Raw genomic sequence first — 6,000 nt, 5'->3', positions numbered from 1 at the left:
AGGGGGAAGTCTGGCTGGCACCACCCCCATTAGAGGAAGGGCAAGGAGGGCTGAAGTGCAGATACTGGGCTGCAGCTGGAAGGTTATCAGGCAGAAGGGGCAGGGACCCCCACCTGGCAGGTTATCGGGTAGGAGGGGGCAGGGCAGGATGCGAACACTGGGCTGCCCCTGAAACGTTATTGGGATGACTTTGAGATGCAGATGCTGGACATAGACGTCTTCTCTTTAGGCCTTTGTCACACACACATAAGCTCATATCTGACTTCCTATCTAACAGTTTTGGGTGCAGAATACATCATCTCACTCTTCTTTCTTTTTGTTTCTCCTCTGTATCCATATTAACACACAGAATATTTTCCCCATTTGAAATCAACGGGCTCTGTAAAATAATGTACTGCATTGGATCTCTATATAGTTTGATCTTATTCCCTGAGAATTGTCTGCCCTTGTATAGGAAAACATATTGAGACAATGAAGAACACATAAAACCATCCTGGGACTATCTGTAGTAGTGAATACATTGAGAGCTGTCCAGTGTCTCGACCCAATATTTTTTTTTTTTTTTTTTATTTTTTGACAGGCAGAGTGGACAGTGAGAGAGAGAGAGACAGAGAGAGAAAGGTCTTCCTTTTGCCGTTGGTTCACCCTCCAATGGCCGCCGCTGCAGCCGGCGCACTGCGCTGATCCGATGGCAGGAGCCAGGAGCCAGGTGCTTTTCCTGGTCTCCCATGGGGTGCAGGGCCCAAGCACCTGGGCCATCCTCCACTGCACTCCCTGGCCATAGCAGAGAGCTGGCCTGGAAGAGGGGCAACCGGGACAGAATCCGGCGCCCCAACCGGAACTAGAACCCGGTGTGCCGGCGCCGCAAGGTGGAGGATTAGCCTATTGAGCCAAGGCGCCGGCCTCGACCCAATATTAACTCCCTTCTCTGAGAGAGTAGCCTTGCTATGAGTGGATGCTCCAGGCCTCATATTTCAGACTTTTGATTTTCTTGAGCAGAGTTCTGGGGGCAGTGTCTATGAAGGGAAGCAAGCTAAGGACCAGAATGAACCAGAGACCAGTATTCTTTCCAAGTGAGTTTATCTCTGTTTGCTCAGCCCAGGGGCTCTTTTGGTTGTACCCTCCAACAGTCTTTACAGTTCCTATCTGAAGTCATCACAGGTAAGTTGAAAGAAGGAGACAGCTCCTCTTGCGGCTCAGTTATTTTTAATGACATGGAACCCCCTTGATTGTGGACCCTATGTACTTGTAGAGGACAGGACCAGTCTGGCTCATAGACTCTTAGCCGATTGCAGGATGATGTTGGTCAGTATCTTGAGAGCAGACTATACCCTATTTTAAACCAGGCCAACATTGTGAAAGCTACTATAAAGACTAAGGTAAGCACAATACAGTCTTTTTGTCACCAGAGAAAAGCCGTGGGGTTCTTGTCTTTATGCAAGAAAGAATTTAGGCATGAGACAGAGAGCAGAGTAGCAAGGTTTTATTGAGGACAGGGCATCTGTAAGAATGGAAAGCACAAAGAGAGAGAGAGAGTGCTCAGTTGCTCGGACTGGGGGAGGTGAGGTTACTTGGTTAAATGGAGAGAATACATCTGGAGGGCCAGGTGGGTGGCGCAGCAGAAAGCAGAAAGCTGAGCCCGAGGTCTTCGTTTAGACTCCTGCTTTTTAAGGGGATCTCTCTTTACCTCCTCCCCCTTCTCCTCCAGGACAAAGGGTTTGCTGAGTGTAATAAGTTTGTTAGACAGGAAGTCTTGCTGGCCATAGGGCTTTCCCCCAGGGTGCCTGACTTGGAGGAGAATATAGAGGTTTTATTGCTCCATGTTATCAGGCCAGGTAACCCATTTGGTGCTAAAGAGAGAGCTGTCCCCTGGGAGAAGGGCTAGGACCACCACCTGAAAGGTTATCAGGGTCTGGGCAGGACTTGGAAGTGCAGATGCTGGGCTGCTTCTAAAGTGGGCTTCTGCAGATGCCGGCTTCCTCAGGCCCTATTTGCACACACACAGTCTTATTTCAACTTCCTCCCCAACGTTTTCTCTCAAAGGCTCTCTGCTGCCTTGGTTCTTAACTCTTGACATTTATAAGAATCCAGTGGAAATTTGTTTACAATTTTGATTACTACCTTCCTCCCAAGCTTCTAATTTCACAGGTCCTGGTGGAATTCTGAGCTCCACATTTTTATAAAAGTCCTTAGGTTATTCTTTTCAAGAATCCCATTCTGAGTAGTACGTATTTAACAAGAGGGAACTAGAAAAGCAGAAGAGGAATGATGATGAGTAGGACAAAAGGAAATCTTTCATCCTAGGATTTCCAGCAATTATGCTCAGACAGCAAACATTCCTTATGTGTACCCATGCATATATTACATGCATTGTTCTGCTTTTATCCAGGAGGTAATCACACATACAGTTTACACATTTGCCTTTCATTTGCACCTGCTGAAGAAATGGCATGCTTGTGCATGCAACTGCTGAGTTCAGCTTGGGGAATCCTAATTGAAAATGCACAACTCAAAGCAAGAGACAGGCATAATAATGTAGAAAGGGTCAGTAGCCAGATGTATTATTTTCTCTTATAACTACGCTTTTCTACTGGCAGAAAAAGAGGCAGTAACATCCCAGGTATATGTGGTTGCCATAGGGATTGTGATTTACCGGAAAACATTGCCACAAATAGCAATGAAATAGCAATTCGGAAGAGGTCAGAGGCACAGATTTGCTGAAGCTACAATCAAACCAGACAGCTGCTCAATCCATTCAATAAGAATTTTGCAGTTGCCATTGTAAGGTAAGTGGAAGAATGGTGAAATCAAGCTGAATGTTTCCTTCTTGCTAACATTTCTTCAAATGCCCCAAGGTCTTTTGCCCAGAGCTTTCAAGCTGCTTTGTCAGGCACTCTGGGTAGTTGAAGAAAAAGACAATAGATAAAAATGTCCTTTTTAATCCAGTGACTTAAAAGTCAAAATTCAGAACCATAATGGAATTCTAAAATCTGACACCTTATGATCCGACTTAGAGACAAATAGGTTTATCTATTGAATAGAAACCTGGAAGTTAGTGCTCAAGTTAACCTGTGAAGCAATTCCTGTCTTCCTGAAAGATACAACTTAATTACTGTTTGACAGATGGGTGTTGTGTGAATGTATATTCACATATATGTACGCATTGTACACACACATAACAGTTACTATTTTCTTTCATGGAGTAGATTTAGCTAGCAGTGTTCACTGTTTCCTACCTCCTCCCCTACCTATTTTTCTCCTAGAAAATGTGGCCCTGGAATGAGAACTGTCCATGATTTGTCTTGGGGGTGTGAGCTTAGCATGTCTTTCAATGTTTTCTCTCTCTTTGTCAGCATAGATCCTGAAATTCTGCTTCCTTTGTCTCCAGCTGAGTCCAATATATGTTTTCCTTGCTTTGTCTTCTGCCCTAATCTCCATCTATTAACCATTAACATTTTCTGTTACATTTGTGTGTGTGTGTGTGTCAGTGTGAGTGTGTGTGTTTATGCTAGGATTTGGTGGCAGGATGGTGTCTTCAAATGTGTATTTTACCTAAATATTTCATTTCCCTTTAATTATCAAGTATTTCCATCCCAAGTGATGGAATGCAGAACAAGCAAAGTAAGACAAGTCATAGTCTCTGTTCAAAAGGAACATAAAGTGGAGTAAGACTCAGAACAAATTATTAACATACACAGAATGGTGTGGATTATATATGAGGTTAAATGCCTCACTGGCTCTTGTGAGAATGCCAATAATTTTGTATTAGAGTAACCCAGCGTAAGTTGAGTGCATGTGAAATGATGCAACATGATACTAGTGTGAAATGTGGTGCTAGATCTCACAGTGTCCACTCCTTAAATGCCCTCATATATTACAGGAGAAAAAAATTCCCAGGTGCATGTGTTTCTGAGCCATTAGTTAGTGTACATCTGTCTTTTTCTTTTATCAAGAAAGACAACTGTTTCCTCTGAAGTTCAAGAGCAGAAAAAGTAATTTGCTCCAGTGCTGGAAGTAAAACTAGCTTTTCTAACTTCTGAGGAATCCCTATGCCAGTCTCCAATGTATCTTGTCCTTAATTAGTATCATTTTCCCCTTCATCTTAAAGCATTTTTACACTTACTTGTGTGATTTCAGTGTAGGAGTGGAGACTTGAATTGATCAGTGCATGGCACTGTATTGACTGATGTGCAGTTAATCTGTGCTGTCATCATTGGTCTTCTGGAAATTTGTGTTCCTGATTTTCTCCTGAATTGCTGGTATCTATTATTATTTTTTTTCTTTTTTTTTATTTATTTAATGAATATAAGTTTCCAAAGTACGAATAATGGATTACAATGGCTTCCCCCCCATACCGTCCCTCCCACCCACAACCCTCCCCTTTCCCACTCCCTCTCCCCTTCCATTCACATCAAGATTCATTTTCGATTATCTTAATATACAGAAGATCAGCTTAGTATACATTAAGTAAGGATTTCAAGAGTTTGCTCCCACACAGAAACATAAAGTGAAAAATAATAGATGATTTTTTTTTTTAATGATGATGAAATCAGATCAGACCTATTGTCATGTTTAATCCCAGTGAGAGTCAAGTTGGGAGTTGATAGTTTCTTTTCTTTTCTTTTTTTTTTTTTTTTTTTTTTTTTACAGAGGATCAGTTTAGTATGCATTAAGTAAAGATTTCAACAGTTTGCACCCCCATAGAAACACAAAGTGAAATATATTGTTTGAGTACTCGTTATAGCATTAAATCTCAATGCACAGCACATTAAGGACAGAGATCCTACATGAGGAGTAAGTGCACAGTGACTCCTGTTGTTGACTTTACCAATTGACACTCCTGTCTATGGCATCAGTAATCTCCCTATGCTCCAGTCATGAGTTTCCAAGGCTATGGAAGCCCTCTGAGTTCTCCAATTCTTATCTTGTTTAGACAAGGTCATAGTCAAAGTGGAGGTTCTCTCCTCCCTTCAGAGAAAGGTACCTCCTTCTTTGAAGACCTGTTCTTTCCACTGAGATCTCACTCACAGAGATCTTTTGCCAGAGTGTCTTGGCTTTCCATGCCTGAAATACTCTCATGGGCTTTTCAGCCAGATCCGAATGCCTTTAGGGCTTATTCTGAGGCCAGAGTGCTATTTAGGACATCTGCCATTCTATGAGTCTGCTGAGTATCTCACTTCCCATGTTGGATCACTCTCCCCTTTATTTATTCTATCGGTTAGTGTTAGCAGGTACTAGACTTGCTTATGTGCTCCCTTTGACTCTTAGTCCTTTCATTATGATCAATTGTGAACTGAAATTGATCACTTGGACTAGTGAGGTGGCATTGGTACATGCCACCTTGATGGGATTAAATTGGAGTACCCTGGTATGTTTCTAACTCTACCATTTGGGGCAAGTCAGCTTGAGCATGTCCCAAATTATACATCTCTGATCCCTGTTAAACATAAGAGTAGGAATAAGAGAGGGAAGAGATGTATAATTTGGGACATGCTCAAGCTGGTATCTATTATAACTTCCTTCCTTGCCACATTGCAGTTCTCCTTCCATTGACATTTACTTTCACGTGCTAAATATGTCCTTGTTCTATGCATTTGATAAACATTCTTGGATAAAGTTATATCCATGAGGAATATGCAGAATTGTTTTATTAGGTGACAAGCATAGTGCTTGAGGGTGTGGACTCTGGATCCACCTGCTTTGGTTGACAGACTATCTTCATTATTCAGCAGGCACATATCTTTGGGGGCTATCAGTTAACAAATGCCACAGCATTTCAGAATCTTCATCTTGACAATGAGGATAGAAATGGTACCCATCTCAATGGGTACTTGAGTGGATTAAATACATTTAATATACTTACAATCATGCCTAGCAGATAGAATATAAATTCTAGTTATTCTATATATTTAATTTGTGGACATGTTATGGAGCTATAGGTATCATTTATCTTTTCCATGAACATTTCACATACAGCTATTTGTAGGACCCCTCCTCCTA

General features: G+C 41.9%; 1 long non-coding RNA gene across 1 annotated transcript in view; it reads left to right on the top strand.

Moving 5' to 3' along the window:
* The first annotated feature begins 909 nt into the window (after positions 1-909).
* LOC127487256 (uncharacterized) overlaps positions 910-6,000 on the top strand; it is a 94,374-nt gene continuing 89,283 nt past the window's right edge. Inside the window, exon 1 of the long non-coding RNA XR_007913925.2 lies at positions 910-2,786. This is a non-coding gene — a long non-coding RNA (uncharacterized lncRNA). The remainder of the gene's footprint in view (positions 2,787-6,000) is intronic.

The sequence above is a fragment of the Oryctolagus cuniculus genome, chromosome 9, assembly GCF_964237555.1.
Source record: "Oryctolagus cuniculus chromosome 9, mOryCun1.1, whole genome shotgun sequence".
NCBI lineage: Eukaryota > Metazoa > Chordata > Mammalia > Lagomorpha > Leporidae > Oryctolagus > Oryctolagus cuniculus.
This window is presented reverse-complemented; position numbering and strand designations above follow the sequence as displayed.